This window comes from Lagenorhynchus albirostris, chromosome 17 (genome assembly GCF_949774975.1).
Source record: "Lagenorhynchus albirostris chromosome 17, mLagAlb1.1, whole genome shotgun sequence".
NCBI classification, from domain to species: domain Eukaryota; kingdom Metazoa; phylum Chordata; class Mammalia; order Artiodactyla; family Delphinidae; genus Lagenorhynchus; species Lagenorhynchus albirostris.
In genome coordinates this window covers 80,541,853-80,560,306 of record NC_083111.1, presented here as the reverse complement: position 1 = coordinate 80,560,306, position 18,454 = coordinate 80,541,853, and the positions used below count along the sequence as shown (strand labels likewise).

The 18,454-nt window shown below is 55.5% G+C and overlaps 1 protein-coding gene across 1 annotated transcript in view; it reads left to right on the top strand.

The window, feature by feature from the left end:
• Positions 1 to 5,826: 5,826 nt before the first annotated feature.
• TSNARE1 (t-SNARE domain containing 1) overlaps positions 5,827 to 18,454 on the top strand; it is a 78,696-nt gene continuing 66,068 nt past the window's right edge. The window contains exon 1 of the mRNA XM_060128189.1: positions 5,827 to 5,989. The gene's annotated coding sequence lies outside the window, so the exon portion shown is untranslated. The remainder of the gene's footprint in view (positions 5,990 to 18,454) is intronic.

The window sequence follows — 18,454 nt, the reverse complement described above, 5'->3', positions numbered from 1 at the left end:
GAGACCCCAGCCCCAGGCTGAGGTGCAGGTGTGTGGGAGGGACAGCTTGAAGGATGCGGACGTCACCTCCCAGGCAGAGAGACCCGGCTGGGCACAGGTAAGAGGATGCACCTGGAGAGTTAGTGGCCGTGGGCTTGCGGCAGCGTCCGGCAGGGCCTGGAGTCTGCTCTCCCACTCTGCTACCTCGCAGACCCCTCTTACTTCATCAACTACCCGGGAGGTGGGGCTGGCGGGTGCTTTCTGCCCACACACAGCGCTGTCGTGAGGTTTGGCAGTTCACTTGCCGGGAGGTGTCCCTGGAAGCACAAAGTGTTTTGATTTTGTAAAATGCCGTTCTCTCTGAGCTTTACCTTTGCGCATTAGCATCTCGTTACCGCGGTTCCCTGCGCGTGGCGGGTGGGGATGGGGAGGAACACACTGAAACCAGTTCTTGACTCTGTGAGTGTGAGAATGTGTGTGACTCTGTATGAGTGTGTGGGACTGTGTTTGTGTCAATGTCAACGTGTGCAGGGAGGAGAGGAGGGGGAAGCAGGCAGGAGACCGGGCAAACCCCCATGTGTTAGGTTTGGGATAGGAGTTGGGGCAGAATCCGACACAGAAGGTGGACATGGTGACCTTCTTCAGCAGCCACGTTAGATTCATACCGTTCCTGCTGGCAAACTCCTACTCATCCTTCAGCACCCAATCCAAATGCCCCTTCTCTGGGAAACCTTTCCAACACCCTGTTTCCTCATACAACCTTCTAACAACAGACTTACAGCCCAGTAGGTGATTCTTTGGGCCTGTCTGTCTCCTTCTGCTCCTCTGAGACACCCTGAGGGTGGCATCCACATGCTCTTGGCCCTGGTATTTGGCACTGGTGCTCAGCACGCACCCAAGAGATCAATGACAAGTCAGACAGGCCGTGTGCTCACACGTGCCCAGGGTCTCCAGCGGGCCAGGTCTGGGCTAAGGGCAGTGAAGGCTTCGCAGGTGTTGGCCCCCACAAGCCTCACGTCAGCTCCACGGAGCAGGGAACGCTGTGATCCATGCCGCAGATCTGAGGAAGTCAAGGCTCAGGGCAGGTGTCGACGGGCCGCCCCTGCTGGCCAGTGGTAGAGCCAGGGGGAGGCGCTGCAGGGTTGGTGGCCAGCGTGGCCAGTGATCTGGAGGCCCAGCTGGAGGGAGAAGAGGGACAGGGAGAGGAGAAGGAGTCTGTCTGTCCCTAAACAGAGACTTGGTACCAAAAGAACAAGGTGCCACGTGTGCAGAGCACCTCAGAGGAAATCAAGGCGGGGTGCGGGCAGCAGCCACGTTGGTCCCGGCATGTGGACGCCTCGGGCCAAGAGAACTCACCACACTCCTCCCAGAGGAGCCCAAATGCAGGCCCAGCTCCCAACACCCTACCTGGGGGTGAGCCAGACCCACGCAGGGTGCCGGAGGGGCCCCCTGCTCCCCTCCCCCTCCCCTACGCCCCCTGCTCTTTACTCCTCTTCCTCCCCCACCTGCCAACTCCTCACCCCAACTCCCCGAGCCCCTGGGAAACAGCGCTGGACTGACGCACCCCCTTCCCCAAACCCCAAGTGCTGTCTGGGGCTCGGCTAGCGGTCCAGGCCCTGCAGAGGCAGTGCCTTTTCCTCTGTCTGCTTCCTGTAGCCCAACCTTTGTCCTCTCCTCTCACACTCAGTCGCCCATGGGTGAGAGAGCGCCTCGGCCCGCCTCGGCCCGGGGCCCTTCCCTCCTGGGGCTTGTCCGGCATCAGCTGGAGGCCCTCAAGCCGGTGGAGCTCCTCTACGTCCTGGTGACAAGGGGGATGACGCAGGACAGCGGGGCAGGCTTGGTGCAGCTGGAAAGAGGCGCCCTCACTGCTGCTCCTGGTCTTCTGTCTGGGGCCAGCCACGGGGCCGCCAAACTGCCCAGGAGGCCACAAAATGTGGGTGTGTCCTGGGCAGAGAAATAAGCACCAGTGAGCACTGGCTGCCTCGGTTGGTCCCCAAGGTGTCCCCTTCAGTGTCTGTCTTCCCATCCATTCTACTCTCTCCCCCCACGTGAGTACCGCAGGCTGCCCAGGGGCTGGGGGTGTGGCCAGCACGCTTACGGCCCTCATGGGCTCCAAGTGTCACCTGGGCGCAGGTGTACTGCCCATCAGTGCACACACCGGGCACAGGTAATCAGGCCAGATTGTGTGTGGTGGACCTTAAAGGGAGAGGTAGACAAGACCCTCCCTAAAGTCCACTGGGCTGGTCTTCGAGCCCACGGCCCATGATCTGAAGGCCACTACATGCCCATGATCTTAAGCCCCGAGGGGTGCGGGCTGTGATGTAGAGGTGGAGCCCTGGCCTGGGCGTCAGAGACAGGCCTGGGGCCCCAGGGCTGCTGAGGCCCCTTGTGGACCTGTGTGTGCCCCTCGCTGCCAGGGCCAGGTTCCCCACCTGTGGCTGAGGGAGCACAAGGGGTGGTCTGAGCGGCAGGGGCTCTGAGGCCATCAGCGGCTGGAGAGGTCAGGACGCCTCCACACAGGAGGTGTGACAGTGGCACATGGATGTCCACAGGCTCCCTGCCTTCCTGCTGGACGCTCCCAACTCACCTCCCAGAAACGCTACCCCTCAAGACTCCCCTGTGCCAGGCCTCCTTGTCAAGGGGGACTTCCCTGACCCCCAGCCCCCTTTGGATCCCCCACGCCCCCGTTCTGCTCCTGCACAGCTTTCACCCAGGTTCCCAGTGCACATTTGTGCGTTTTGTGGCCTGCGTGCTAAACAGCAAGCACTGTGACAAGGGCTGTGTCTTGGTGGAGACTGTTAGATGGGCCCCATCCTCCCCTTCTTACTTAGTACAAGAGCCCAGATGGCCGCTGGGAACATAGTCCTCAGGAAGACGACATTTCCTAGCCTCCTTTGCAACTAAAACTACCCAAGGGACCCAGTTTTGGCCAAGAGGGGTGGTGGTGGTGGGGGTGGGGGGTGTAAGCAGATATGGGGTGTACAGTATCCAGGAAGTGTTCTTAAAAGGATGGGATTGGGGGTGTGTGCATTCCCACTATCCAGTTCTCCTTCCTGCTGTTGGAAAGCAGATGTGATGGCTGGCACTTACACAGCTATTTTGTGCCATGAGGCAGAGGCCCCATTCGAGGGTCGAAGGAACAAGATTAAAGGAGTCCAGGGTACTGATGATTGTGAGGCCCACCCTCCCAGCCCTATGGCCTATTTGGACTTGAATGTGTACCACTGAAAGTAAACGTTGATCATATTTAAGCCACTGTTATTGGGATTTTCTGGCATTAGCAACCAAATCTAATTGTGTGGCATCCCCAAGGCCTAGCATGTTGCCTGACATCGGAAGGTTGTTGAATGAATAAATGATGGCAAACAGGATAAGATTTGGCAAGAGGAGAGGGGGACGCTGTGCCCGGTAGGAAGCCTGGGTGCTGGATGACGGACAGACAGACTGGCTCCTTGGGGTGTGGAGATGCCTCCTCCCATGGGGGTGGGGAATAAGCAGGTTCTGCTACTTCCCAGGAGGGGCGGCAAACTCCTCCTTCACAGAGGTTAGCAAAGACGACACTGAAGTGCTCCTGTCGTGGAGTTTCTTTTCTTTTTTTTTTTTTTTGCCACTCCTGCTTGGTGATAAATACCTTGGGAGGCTGCTAGGAGTCTCATGTGGAGTCAGTTCTCTAAGCGCCTGAGACTGGTCTCGAACACTTGGGGGTGAGGTGCTTGTGTTGGTCAAGCCCCCGCTAGGTGCTGGGCCTGCGCCAGCCCTTTCCCAGCACATGTCCCCCAGTGACACTGCCCCGTACAGGTGACAGGTGACAGGGTAGCGGTGCGCCACCCTGCCCCTCCCATGCCTGCTCTCCAGCCGGCTCCCACATCACCGCTTTGAACACGCCCAGAGAAGGTGTCACTGCTCAACATCACACAGCAACACAGGGAGAGGTTTGGTGTTAAAAGAGAGTAGGCTCTGTGGGGACACAGAGTGAACACTAGGCCCCCGTGAGTGCAGCTGGTGTGCTCGCTGACTTGTCATCACTCCCCGAGGCCACACCACATGCAGGGTGCCCTGCTGGGCGCCGAGATGCAAATTCAACCACATGGGCCTGCCCTCAAGAGGCCTGTTGCACGGTGGGCAGGTCACAAGCCTAAGAGGGTGGTCGTCATGCCTGGATGCGGTTGTACGGGCTAGGAGGGGTGCCAGCAGCAGTGTGGAGGAAGCAGGGGCTTGTTTCCTCTCTGAGGAGCGGGTGCAGCTGGGGCAGAGGCTCCACCACGCAGCTGCTCCCTGTCCGCAGCTTGGGACCCACCCCTTTGCTCCCCAAATGGCTGCTCTCCTTGGGAGACCGTGCCCACATTCCAGGCTGGAACAAGAGAAGGCAGAGGGCTAGCTGGCTACATCGGTCCCTTCTGGGTCTGAAGACTCACTGAGTCCTCTGCCGTCTTCCTCCGGGCCAGCACTACCTTGCTGCCTTGAACAAAATGGGTTCTGTTGGGAAGGGACAAAGGGGGACTGGGCCGCAGGGATGACCTGCTCATGGGATTTGATGGAGGAGGGTCTGTGGTGAGTGAGTGAGGGCTGCCACGTGCTGGGTCGGGGTGTGGCGGGGCAGAGTGGAAGTGTAAACACCTTCTTCCTCCGGACGGTGCTGGGTGGGCTGATTTCCCAGAGAAGCTGACCTGGGAGCCGATCTTCAGGGGATAGATAGGAAGGGTGGGGGAGGGGAACTCGCTGCAGACCCCAGGTTCACAGTGTTTGACCCAGGGATCTGGTACTACCACGCAGAAGCCCAGGTGGCTACCCCTGTTACAGCGAGCGTTTCTGGGGTCGGCTTTGGTGGGCGCTACATGGAGGCTTCTTCTGAAGACCCCGCGGGCACAGCGAGGATGCAGTGCAGCGGACAGATGCCCCGTGGGGGCTGCGGCAGCTTCTTCCCTCCGCTCTTCCTCTGGGGGTCTCTTGGCCATCCCCTTGACTCTCACCCGTCCGGGTCCTGATGGAGGGGGACGTCTCTCCTGCTTCTCCGAGGGGCGGTAGGGGCCCTCGCCCCAGACTAGAGAGGAGGCAGCAGGTACTGAGCACCCGCCCCGGGCGGCCCTGCTTGCGCTAGACCACCCGGTCCGCAGCCCCGGGGCACCCGCTCGGCCCGCTGGGTAGGCGGAAAGCACACTCTGCAGGTGGTCGTCCTGGAGGAGGTGTACTTGGCTTTCCCCTCCTTTCCTCCACACCCGCGCCCGCTGAGGGTGGGGCGTGGCCGGAGCACCCTCAGACCCCGCTCTCTGCAGACCCGTCCCCTGAGGGCCCTCCGCGGAAAGTCTTTGGGGTGTGGTGACGATCCCGTCTACTCCCCCGCAGGCACGGACCAAGGCGTGGGGTCCGCAGGGCACGGCCCCTCCCGGCAGTGCTCAGCGGCCGCCCTAGACCCGGGCGCTGGCCCTTGTGCCCTCCGGACCCGAGACCGGGGCCCGCACGGCCACTGCGCCGCCGCGGCTCGGCCTCTCAGACCCGTGCGATCCGGTGGGGCCTCTGAGGCGGGGACCGCGCACTCCGCGTCTGTCACCCCCGTTCCACAGATGGGGGTACTGAGGATCGGGGGTGCGAGTGAGCCGGCCACCTACAGTCCCGGTAAGGCGGCGGGAACGGCTCGGCCCAGCCCGGCAGGCCGGGACGGCGCGCCCTCGGTGGCCCTCGAGGGCCGCGGCCCTGGGTAGCCGCGGGGGGCTCCCGCCGGGCGCAGGCTTTCTGGCCCCTCCGGCCGCCGTCCCAGGCCGTTTCCGCCGCCCGCGCGGGGCACTCTGGGACTTGTAGTCTCAGGGCTCACGCCGTCCTCAGCTCGTCCGCGGCTCGGCGGCCATTGGCTGGCGCGAGGCGTCGGGGCCGACGGGGCGGAAGGGGGGCGGCCTCGAGGCCCTCGCCGGCGCGAGAGAGGCCGTCACGTGATGTTTGGGTGCCGGCTCCGCCCCCCGTACCGCCCCTCCCTCCGAGAAAGCACGGAACGCGCCCGCGAGCCACCGAGGCCCAGGTGAGGCAGCGGCGTGCGGTGGTGCCGGGCCGGCGGGGGCGGGCCGGCGGGGGGAGGCTGGCTTGGCTGGGAGGGGGCGAGGCCGTAGGCGGGGGCGGCGGAGGCCGGGGCCGGGAGGGGCGCGCGGGGCCCAGGGTGGTCGGGGGCGGGGTGGGGCGGGGCCCGCGCGGCGGGAGGGCCTCCGGGAGGGGCGGGACCGCCATGGGAGGGGCGGGGCCTAGGGGCAGGGTCGTGGGAGGGGCAGGGTCTCGGGGGCGGAGCGCTCGCACTGAGGCCCGGGTGCACACCTGTTGGGCGCCAGGGACGCTGCTCGTCACCAGCGAGCGGGAGGCAGCCCTTGAGGGAGAGCCGGACACGATGTGCCTCCTCTCCGCTCCTTTCTGCTTTTTCTCTACGTTTGGCTTAAAACGTGCCTCTGGGGCACGGAGGGTAGGGGCCCTCCCGCCCGTCCAGCTTCCAGGTGCCTCTGTTCTGTGCTGCCCCCACGGAAGCCCTCCAGGGGCTTCCTGTTGGGAGACTCACGTTTCACTCCTCCTTTGCCCTCTGGGCTCTTTGTGCGCCGTCCAGTGTGGCGGCCACTAGTCAGCGCGGCGCAGGCATGGAACACTGCGGTCATGGCAGAAAATTCTTTGGGTCGAGCTGCTGGACTAGATGGGCCTGCTGCCATTGCAGCCACACCTGGCCTCTTCCTCACGCACCCTCTTCCTGCCCTTGTCTTAGTTCCTGGTGGGATGGCAGCTCACCATCTTTAAGGCAGGTCACAGCCCACTTTGCTGACCGCCCTCTCCTACCAGTACCCTGGTTCAGGTCCTTTCTCTTTTCCTTCTCAGTACTTCATGTTTTGTCACTGTCGCTTGTTTGCTTGTTTTCCGCTTTATCTTGGGTCCCCAGGAGGCAGGGATTGGGACTGTTCCTCACTATAGCCCCAGGGTGGACAGTGTCAGGGTGAGGTCAAGGTGAAGTTTGTCAGTATTGGAGGGCTTCAGCCTATTAAAATGGTACTTCTGAGTGGTCAGCCTCATATGTTGTAGGTCCTTGGTAGAAACCCGGCGCAGCCTGCCCAGGACAGTGCAGGAGCCCAGTTGTGACTGCAGTAGCTGTGGGAGAATGGCAGTCCGAAAAGGCTTCCTGGAGGAGGCGGAGCTTCCTGGGCCACCTGCACATTTCTCTCCTCCTTTGATTCCTCTGACTGTATCCAGGCTACCTTCTCCGGGCGCTCCTCTGCAGGGCCCTGAGGTGGGCACCTATACACGGGCTCTGCCATCTAGGGGTTTGGGGGCTCATGGGCAGATAGGAGTCCTTAAGTCCCCTCCTGCAAGGTGAAGGTCGGGACCCTGTTCGGGACCCTGTTCCTGCCTACTGCTCCAGCCACACCTTCCACCACTTGCTTCGTGTGCCCTGCCAGTGCACAAGCCCTTGTTTCCTGCACAGCCCATGTCTTTTCTCATGTCTGTGCCTTCCACTTGCAATGCCTTGTACTCCGGTTCTCTTTGGACGCTTTCCTGTCCCCTTCCTCTCGTGGGTCGGTTCACCCACGTTTATGACCACGGCTCACAGCACACAGCACCCTTCTGTGTTACTGAGAGTTTCGTTGCTCTGACTAGTGTTTGGGAGAAACAAACTGTTGGCCAAGGCTTAGATTTTTTTTTAATGCGCACAGGCATATCTGTGGCTGTTGGGTTTGTTTTGATTGTGTTATTTGCTACAAATGGAATTTAACCTGGGTGGCTCAGTCCAGCCATCATTCTTTCTGTTCTTTGAATTGTGATCTGTGCCATGTCTGTAATGACGGACTTGCTGGGCTGTGAAGGTAGGCCGCCTCTCGGATTCCTCTGTTTTCTGCCAGAACGTTCAGCACCGCCTGGCTGCTAAGTGTTTGCTGGACCCCTGAATGGAGGAGTGGGTGACATGAGACTAAAGTGAAGCGGGAATGAACAGCGGCAGACCCGAGGGAGGCAGGTGAGGCGTGGATTTGGTGCTGGTCCCAGGAGGGCCAGCCTGTGCCGCGCTGAGACTCACTTGAAGAGCAGCCGAGACAGGGCTGTGGGGAGCAGGGACCAGGGGTCTGACGTCTGGGGTCTGGGCCGGACCACACGAGGGGCCTGTGGCTAGAGGTGTGCGCCCCCTCCCAGCCCGCAGAGTCCAGGCTGTCGGCCCCTGGGCTCAGTATCGTGTGGCTGGGTCCACGATGGTGGTAGCAGTGCTGTGGACCTTTCCCTGGCGTGATTGCTGGCTGGGGAGAGCGGGGTCTTCCTGGGAATCGGCGCGGCAGGCTGCACACAGTCCCAGCAGCCCTGCGCTCCTGCCTCCAGGAGAGGGCAGCCCGCCCCGAGGTGGACGCAGCAGAGCAGGCCAGGCAGTCGTGCTGACCCTGTGAGCCCCCATCTCGGAGCTCCCAGTCGATAAAGTTTTATGGTTTTCTTTACGTGGGTTGATGGAAGACTGTCTCATTTTCTGCCTCTTGATGTCCCCCATGGGAAGGATGGGGACCCAGCCCTGACTGCGTCAGCATCCTGGTACGAACAGTGAAATCCTGCGGACACAGCGTGGCTGAGTCTCAGCTGTGGGGTCCTGAGTCACGTTCCTCATTAGCACGTCCCCGCCCTCTGTCCTTTCTGATCCCGCAGCCACCGGGAGGTGGTGGCATCCGCGCCATCGCAGAGACACAGGCGCTGAAGCTCTGGGAGGGGCTGTGGAGTCAGGGGGTGCCCGGGAGGCTGGTGCAGCTGCTCCTCTTCTGAGCAGCCCTCCGGCTCCAGAGACTGCTCTCTGGCCTGCGTTTGAGGTGGGTTAGCGGGGACCCAGGAGAACTGGCCATCGTCAGCCTTTTGTATCATCATCGTGATAGTGAGCACCGTTTATGGACCTAGCACCTGCTAGGTTCCTCATATTCCTAAGATCAGGACACTTTCCGGGCTGAGTAACTTACCCGGAGTCACAGGCGCGTAAGTGAGCGGCCAGGATTTGCCTCCAGCACTCTGGCTCCAGAGCCCGCTTACCGCTCTGCTGCCCCGCCCGCCCAGCCTTCCTGCTCTGCTGCTTCCTGCGAGGACCAGATTGGAAGATGCCACCGCCCCAGAGGATGCTTTTTGAGTTGGAGAACGACTTTGGTAGTGGTGATGATTATACCAATAAAGACTTTATCCTGACTTGCCCTCCTTATTGAACTGATGTTCTAAAGGAGTGCCTGGCACGGGTCGAGGGCGTCAGGGAGTCCAGCTCTGGAAGGGAAGTGTGGTATCTCTCGTGGGGGGCGGGGGTCGCGGCTGGGCTGGAACTTGGAATTCTTGTTCCCAGTGTGGCCGGATGAAAGGGGGTTACAGTGAGCCCACCATTGGCCATGGCTCCTCTCTGGGACCTGTGGAAAGGAGTCAGGTCCTTAGGGCTTTGGGACCAGGTGCCATGCTCGGGCACCTGTCTGTCCACGTCTGTCCTACTGTTGCCCGAGCCAGACCCTGGATGTGGTCGCGGGGTCACAGGTTGCGCCTGCACCAACTAGGAAGCTGGATGTTAGGGGTGTGGGGTGGTGGGGAAGGAGGGCGGTGGGATGTCGTCTGGGGAAGACAGGGGGCAGGCACCCCGGGGGATGGCAGGGGCATCAGAGCTCTGTTCAGGGAGTCGGCGCCAGACAGAGCCGGCCAGGGGCAGCCCCCCCGCCTTCCGCCCCAGACACCGCTGGCTGGCTGCCCTCCACCGGGAGCCATGATCTGTTCCTGCCAAGTATTCGGAAAGGGACGCAGTTTTACACCGGCAGCCCGGAATCAACCTCTCCCACGTGAACTTGGCACAGCAGCCCCCTTCCCGGGCCTGGCTGCCCTCTCAGCACAGGCTTTCGGTGGCGGTACCACCGAGGAGCTGGATCCCTGCCTCGGGTCTGCCCTCCTTCCCCGCTACGGCCTCACCCATAGCCAGGGTGCTAATGAGCCTGGGCAGGTGGGAGGCGGGCCTGGGCTTGGGAGGTGAGTGGGTTCTGTGTCTTCCGGGTCCAGGGTCCGGAAAGCCTTCAGTCGCAGGGCGGACGTTCTGGCTGGTCCGCAGCCTCCAGCCTGGACCCCGTAATCCCCTCTCAGTGTCCTGGCTCTTCTGGCCCGGGGGCCGCTCTGGCGTGTTTCCCCGGCTGACATGTCTCAGGGCGCCCATCTGGAGCATCGGGCCGCCTCCGCACTTGGCCTTTGCAGCTCTCACGGTGTGACCTGAATGTATCCCCAGCCTCTGGTCAACCTGCTGGGCCGATTTCTCGGCTGCCCAAGGCTGCCCTCTGGGGTCAGCTTGGCTGCCCCTCTGGCTGGAATGGCCGGGCGCCAGCGCCCCTGGGGACGTCCTCCGACCGGTCAAGGCTCAGGTCTGCGCTGCCGTGTGGAAGCCTGGCCCGTCCTCGGGGGCCTGGCCCGGGGCAGGGGAGGGGCTGCAGACTGATGGAAAGCCTTGCGTGGCTGCTTCCTCGTTTCCTTGTGGTCATTTGGTGTCGGGCTCCCCATGCACTCTCCAGGGCCAGGACCCTGTCTGTCTCTGTGGCCCCAGCACAGGAAGAGCACACAGTAGGTGCTCGATAAATGCTCATGTAAGCACAAACTAGCTATTGGAAAGGGGTATTTCTCAGCTCTTTCAGCTGGTTTCTGGGCATCTGCCGTGCCAGGGGCCACCTGCATCTAAGGTGGGCCAGCCGTGAGCAGGTGCTTCACATGTGTGTCCTGGCTCCTCGGAGCAGAAGGGAGACGGCAGCTTGCAGAGGGTGGGTTGTAGCTTGCAGGGGGCGGAGCTGTGTGGGGATGAGTCTTCCAGGGCCCTGCAGGTAGGTGGCACGTGGAACATGCTGTAGGGACCCTGAGGAGCGGGGCCGCAGCTCCGAGTGGAGGATGTGGTGGTTTTGGTGCCACTGGTCAGAGCAGGGAAGCGGGGCAGTCATTTCCTCTTAGACCTCACGAGGTGATGCCTGCTTTCCCAAGGCCACGAAGTGCAGAGCAGGCTGGGCGTAGGACCTGGCATGTCCAGCCCTAGAATCTGGGCTTTCCCACTCTGCCCCACAGCGTTACCGACCCAGGGTTGTAGAGAGCTGCTGGACCAGTGGCTTGAGGGGGTCCCCGGAACTGGAGGGGCTCTAGTCACCCCAGCTGGCAGCATCCTCTTCCTTTAGCCAGAGCAGCTCTGATCTCATCCATTTCACCTGGACCTTCTGAGGATGATTGTGTTTGAAGGAAGGATTCTGTAGCTGGGAAAAGCTCTAAAGCTGGTTCAGCCCTCATTCTACACCTGGGGAGGCAGGGGCCAGAGCCGCCTGCTGCTGTGGGGTGCAGCCTTGCCCTGCCTCTTCCGCCTGGCAGCGTGTGCCGCTGCCCACCTGCAGGAGGGGCTGGAGGCCCGTGGAGGGGGCCCACAGGCAGCAGGCGGGGTTCTGTCTTATGGGCCAGGAGGGCCAGGTGGGCAGGAGTGAAGTCAGGCAGCAGGTGCAGGCACGGGTGTGATTGGATGGACGGAAGTCTTAATGGTGTAGGGGAGGTCTTGCTGCGGCAACAGTATCCCCCAGGTACCAGCAGCTTAAAGCCACAGAGTCAGCTTTGTGCCTTGGGAGGGACGCCCTTCCTCGCTGGCCTTCCCCTTTTCCTTGAAGGATTGCCCGGTGCTCAGAGAGAGGTTGAGCCCTGTGGGGTCACCTCCCTTGTGGCCCCCATGTCCCAGGAGGCAGGCACTTGGGAAGCAGATCAGGCTGGATATGTCCTCTGCTCTGGCCACTTGGTGACCTCGGGCATGGAGATGGACAGCCCAGTGTCTTTGGTTTTTGTTTTTTTAATTATTAAACTTTATATTTTGAGACATTGTGTGTTCACATGTACAACTGTAAGAACTGATTCTGAGCCTTCCCGTGTACCTTTACCCAGTTTCCCTAAAGGTAGCGTCTCACAGAGCTGTAGCACCGCGTCACACCCAGGATACCAACAATGGGTGCGGCCAGAATGCAGGCTGCCGCGCCGCCTGGTTGTCCTTTTGTAGCCACACCCCCTCCCTGCTACCTTCGCCCTCCTGAACTCCTGGGCAGCCCCAGTCTGTCCTCCTTTCTTCTTATGTCATTTCAAGAATGTTCTACAAATAGAATCATACAGTGTGTAGCCCTTGGGGACTGGCTCTTCATCTGGTGTGATTCCCCGGAGGTTTCTCAGGGTTGGCACATGTACCTGTAGTTTGTTTGTGTTGATCACCAAGTCCTGCTCCATGGTGTGAACGGAGCACGGTTTACCTGTTCCAGTGCTCTTGCACTTTTTGAATAGTGTGTATGGTTCAAAAGTAGAAACACATGAGGAAGCATCCAGTAGAAAGTTGAAAGTCTCCCCATCCCAGCCGGCCCCGGTCCTTGTCTCCACATGTGACCCTGCTCTTGGTCTCTTATCTATCCTTCCAGATACGTAAGAATGCGGTTATCTACCAAATACAAATCTACACTTTGATATTTTTCCTTTTTCTGTCACAAGTCATGTTATAAATTTCTTCTCCACCTTGGTTTTAATTTTTTCCCCCACTAACCAAAACGTCCTGGAGGTCTTCCTATATTAGTACAGAGAGCTTCTCCTTTTCTCGTTGACAACTGCAGAATATTTCGAGTATGGGTATGTCAGAATCGATTTAATGTAGTCTTTTGTTGATAGAAATTTAGGTTATTTTCAGTCTTTGCCTATTACAGAATGAATGACCTCTTCGTTTGTCATTTAATGCATGTATGCAGGATGTATGCTCTGAGTGCAGGTGCTGGGTCAGAAGACTCAGACTTTCCTCATGAGGACACACCCTGCCAGCCCCCCTCCAAAGGGGAGGCACTGGTCCACATACCCATGGAAAGCTGTCGGCGCCCGACCCCCAGCTGCTCGCATGCTGGGTATGATCAGGCTTCAGAGCGGGGACACATCTGCATTTCCTTTATGATGGATGATGGTATCTTTTTATGTATCAAAGAGCCGTTTGTGTTTTAGTTGTGAGCTTTCTGTTCCTTGACATGGTCCATGTTTTAAAAACTGCGTTGTTGATTTTTCCCTGTAGATTATGGAGATGAGTTCTTTGAGCGTCAGATGAATGCAGGGCATTTGCTGCTGCCTTTTGTTGTCCTTTGGTGTAGTCAGATCCGTCAACTTTCACATGTGGTGTTTGGATTTTGAGTCGTAGTTAACGAATGCTTCTTTTCTTCAAGTTTAAAAAGAAGTCCTGTGTTTTCTTCTCATTTTCGTTGATTTCCTTTTAAAGTTTTTATTCATTTGTCTTTTATCCTGGTGTGTGGTGTGAGGTACGACCTTAATTTTCTCCCAGATGGTCTACTAGTAGTCCTGTCCGAGTTATTAAAGAATCCGTTTCTTCCCCCACCGGTTTCAGGTTCTAGCTTAGTCATGCCCTAAACGGCCATCTGTATTTAAATTTTAAAATAATATATTTATCCTGGTAACAGCCCTTCACGTGAGACCTGCCCCCTTCGCAGATGGAAGTGCACAGTACAGGACTGCGTGCACAGTGCAAGTACCGCACGCTGTCGGCCAGGTGCGGCGCTGCCCGCACGCGCTGTGGAGCCACATCATGTTGCTTGTGCTGATCAGCGGCTCTGCACGCCCCCTGCCCCAGCACCGGGCAGCCACCGTTCCACTCGGTAGTTCTTTGAACTGGACTGTGTTATAGATCCCTCGTATAGGCGGAGTCATGCAGTGTCTGTCCTTCTGTGACTGGCTTATTTCACTTTGCATAATGTCCTCAAGGTCCATCCGTGTTGTCACGCACTGCAGAACTTCCTTTTTAAAGGCTGAATGATATCCATCATATGGATATGCTGCGTCTCCTTTACCCATGCATCTGCAGACAGATGCTTCGGTTGTTTCCATATCTTGGCTGTTGTGAATAACACTGCAGTGAACATGGGGCGCAGAGTACCTTGGAGATCCTGATTTTAATTCTTTGGAATAAATGCTCAGAAGCGGTACTGCTGGATCACGTGGTAGTTCTATTTTTAATTTTTGAGGAAGCTTCATACTGTTTTCCATAGCGGCTGTGCCGTTTCGTGTTCCCACGGTCAGTGTACAGGGTTCCAGTTTCTCCACATCCTTGCCAGCACTTATTCTCTCTCTCTCTTTTCTTCTTTTTTTGATAATAGCCATTCTGACAGGTGTGAGGTGACATCTCATTGTGGTTTCAATTTGCATCTCTCTGATGATTACTTACGTTGAACATCTTTTCATGTGCCTCTTGGCCATTGGTATGTCTTTCTTGGAAACATGTCTATTCAAGTCCTTAGCCCGTTTTATAATTGGGTAATTTATTAGTTTTCTTAAACTATTGAATTGTAGGAGTTCCTTATATGATTTGCAGATTAACGCCTTATAAGATGCACACAGTCGTATACTTAGCATGGTTCCTCTTAACGATTTTACAGTTTTTTTGACCTTTCATGGTGCGAAAGTGATACACATTCAGTAGAAACCATGATTCAAATTTTGAATTTTGATCTTTTTCTGGACCAGAGATGTGGGGTGGATACTCTTGTGATGCTGGGCAGTGGCAACCACAGCTCCCCATCAGCCCCGAGGTCACGAGGGTGACCAGCCGGTGCCCAGACAGCTATTCTGTATTCAATTTCAGTACAGTGTTCAATCAATCACATGAGATAGTCCACACTTTAGTGTAAAATAGGCTTTGTGCTAGATGGTTTTGCCCACTTGTAGGCTAATGTGCGTGTTCTGAGCACGTTTCAGGAAGGCCAGGCTAAGCTGTGACCTTCGGTAGGTTCAGTGTTTTAAATGCATTTTCGACTTACCTTCAGTTTACCGTGGGTTTATCAGGGTGCAGCCCCATTGTGAGGCGAGGAAGGTCTCCCGCTCCGTAGGTGCCTTTTCGCTCGATGACTACTTCCTTTGCTTTGCGGCAGCTTTGTAGTTTGATGTAGTCCCACTTAGCTGTTTCTTGTTTCTGTTACTTTGTGCTTTTGGCATCATATCCATGAAGTCACTGCCAAGCCCAGTGCTGTGAGCCTCTCCCCTGTGCTTTCCTCTAGGAGTTTTACGGTTTGGGTCTCGTGTTTTAAGTCCTTAATTGATTTTGAGTTGACTTATGTGCGTGGTGTAACATAGGGTCCAAGTTCATTCTCTTGCGGGTTCAGCTGCAGTTTCCTGGCATCATTTGTTGCGGAGACTGTCCTCTCCCCGCTCTGTGTTCTTGGCACCCTTGGCAGAGCCAGTGACTGTGTGTCGATTTCCTTCTGGGCTCTCTATTCTGTGCCATTGGTCTGTGTGCTCGTCTTATGCCAGTAGCATACTGTTTCAGTGACTGTCACTTTGTAGTATATGTTGAAATCACGATGGGTGATGCGTCCAACTTTATTGTTCTTTCTCAAGATTGATTACGTTTGTTTGCCTGTAAGCTGTTCCACTGTCCATGTGTACAGTTGTAACCTCTATTTTAATTTTTTTTTTTTTTTGCCGTACGCGGGCCTCTCACTGTTGTGGCCTCTCCCGTTGCGGAGCACAGGCTCCGGACGCGCAGGCTCAGCGGCCATGGCTCACGGGTCCAGCAGCTCCGTGGCATGTGGGATCTTCCCGGACCGGGGCACGAACCTGTGTCCTCTACATCGGCAGGCGGACTCTCAACCACTGCGCCACCAGGGAAACCCATCTATTTTAATTTTTAAGGGCTTATACTGTGTTTCGGTATATCAAAGAACTCATTGCTCTTTGGTCATAATTTTTTTGCCTATTCTAGATTATCTTTACATATGAACTTTGAATTAGCTTGTCTATTCTTTACTCAGTCCCCACCACCAAACACATACATACACACACCCGCATCCCTAAAACCTGGTTGGTTTTGGGTTGGAATTATGTTACATGTACAAACTAACTTAGGGAGAGCGACATCTTTATGACATTGAATCTTCCTTCTTAAGAATGTGCTGTAGGGCTTCCCTGGTGGCTCAGTGGTTAAGAATCTGCCTGCCAATGAAGGGGACACGGGTTCGAGCCCTGGTCGGGGAAGATCTCACATGCCGTGGAGCAACTAAGCCCGAGTGCCACAATTACTGAGCCTGCACTCTAGAGCCCGTGAGCCACAACTGCTGAGCCCATGTGCCACAACTACTGAAGCCCGTGTGCCTAGAGCCCGTGCTCTGCAACAAGAGAAGCCACCGCAGTGAGAAGCCTGCACACCGCAGTGAAGAGTAGCCCCCGCTCACCGCAACTAGAGAAAGCCTGCTCACAGCAACGAAGACCCAATGCAGCCAAAAATAAATACATAAATAAGTAAAAAAAATTATTAAAAAAAAAAAAAAGAATGTGCTGTACTTTCCCAATTGCTTAGGTCTCTTTTTCTGTAATGTTTTCAAGTTTATTTGCAGGAATTTTATCCTTTTAAATGTGATGGTTAGGAGTCTTTTCTTCTGTATTATCCTGTGTTTGTATACACATGTATGAATACTCTTGATTTCTTCATATGAGTTTGCTCCATACTACCTTGCTGAATTCTGTGTTTTTAATTGGGTTGGCCAAAATGTTCATTTGGGATTTTCTGTAAGATGTTACGAAAACCCGAACAAACGTTTTGGCCAAGCCAATAGTTAATTACCTTGAGTTCTCCAGGTATCCGATCGTAGCAGCGGCAAATAGTGATATTTAACCTTGCCCTTTCCAGTTTTTATATGCCAGGTTCCTTCTGTTACGTAACTGCGTGGACTCATCCTTCAGTGTCTCCGAGGAGCTGGTGGAGGCCACCTCTCTTGAGCGCCCCTGGTGTTTCCCCGTGGGGCAGATGTGGATTTGGAATGAGATACATGCCTTCCACGTGTCAAGGAAGAGCCTGTCCTGCCCATTTTACTGAGAGTCTCATTTATAAAAATCCAGAACTATTGTCGAATTTTGTCAGTTTCTTTAAAAAAAAATCATCTATGGGATGATCATGTGACTTTTCTCCTTAGATATAGTAATCTGATGAATCACACTAATGGGAGGTGCTAACAGCGAGACATTCTTGAGTTCCTAGAATGCCCTTCACTTGGTCTGATGTGGGATTCCTGTAAGGTGCTGCTGGATACTTTGTGCTGTTTAATTTAGCATCTGTATTGCTCTTCGTAAGTAGGCTTGGTCTGTCATTTCGTTTTTGGTGTGCACTTTCTTCTAGGTTTTGATACCAGGGTCGCATCTGCTTCATAAAAATAACGTTTTCTTTCTGATGCATTTCTAGAGTAGTTTAATAGCGTTGAAATACCTGGTCTTCAAAGTGTTGGTAGACTTTGTGAAACTGTTGAGACCCGGTGCTCTTCTGTTAGTTTTGTTTTTGTTTTGAGCAAGAAAATCCTGTAAATTTTTTCTTTCTTTTTTGGGGGTCAGTTTTAGAAATTATATTTTCCTAGAAAATTGTCAGTTTCGCCCAGGTTGTCAGATTTATTCACATAGACTTGAGTAATTATCTCTCACTCTTCTCTTAATTTTCTTGGTTTCTGTGATTATTTCCATCTTATTTGTTCCTGTTTTTTCTTGGTTGGATTGGCTAGTTGTTTCCGTTTTATGGTTTTTCTTTTTCTTCAAAGAGCCACCTTTTGGGTATTTTAAAAAATTCATTGTCCTTTTTTTTCCTGCTTCTTAATGCATCCCTTTTTGCTTATAGTTAAGAATTCCATTTGCTTTGTCTCAGTTTATCTTATCATCCTTTTCCCTAGATGTTTAGATGCTTGATTAACTTGTTTCTGTTCTTTTCAAAAAAGTGTTTAATGTTTAAAGGCCGTTCCTTCAGTTCTGATAGTATGTGTTTTCCTTATCAGTGCTGTCTGGAAATGCTATAATTTTGGTTTGTAGTCTCTTTTTTGGTCCAAGAGCTGTTGAGGAGCAAGTCTGAAAAGCATCTTTTGATTTCTTCGTTTTGTTGTTATTCTGGTTTTAATTGCATTTTTTTTCTTTTGCGGTACGCGGGCCTCTCGCTGTTGTGGCCTCTCCCGTTGCAGAGCACAGGCTCCGGACACGCAGGCTCAGCGGCCATGGCTCACGGGCCCAGCCGCTCCGCGGCACGTGGGATCCTCCCGGACCGGGGCACGAACCCGCGTCCCCTGCATCGGCAGGCAGACTCTCAACCACTGCGCCACCAGGGAAGCCCTTAATTGCATGTTGATCAGAGAATGTTGACTATTCTCTTTCGAACTTTTTGGGTTTTATGTGGTTTTTCTTGTGGTTCTAACACGGAGTCAGTTTTCACCATTGTTCCACAGGCACTTGAAAAGGAGATCTGTTCTCTCTTTTGGGTGAACAGCAGTTGACGTGTGTGTCAGTCAGTTTCACCACCTGATCGTGTCGTGGGTCACATAGGTAATAGTTTTTGTCTGCCTGCTCTGTCGTGGACTGAGAGAAGGGAATTGCAGTCCTGCCGTAGGTCTGTTTCTGCCCCTTCCTCCTGTGTCTCCTGTGACTGCTGGCGGCTGTGGTACAACTATCGTTTTTATTCGGAATTGCGTCCTTTGTTTCG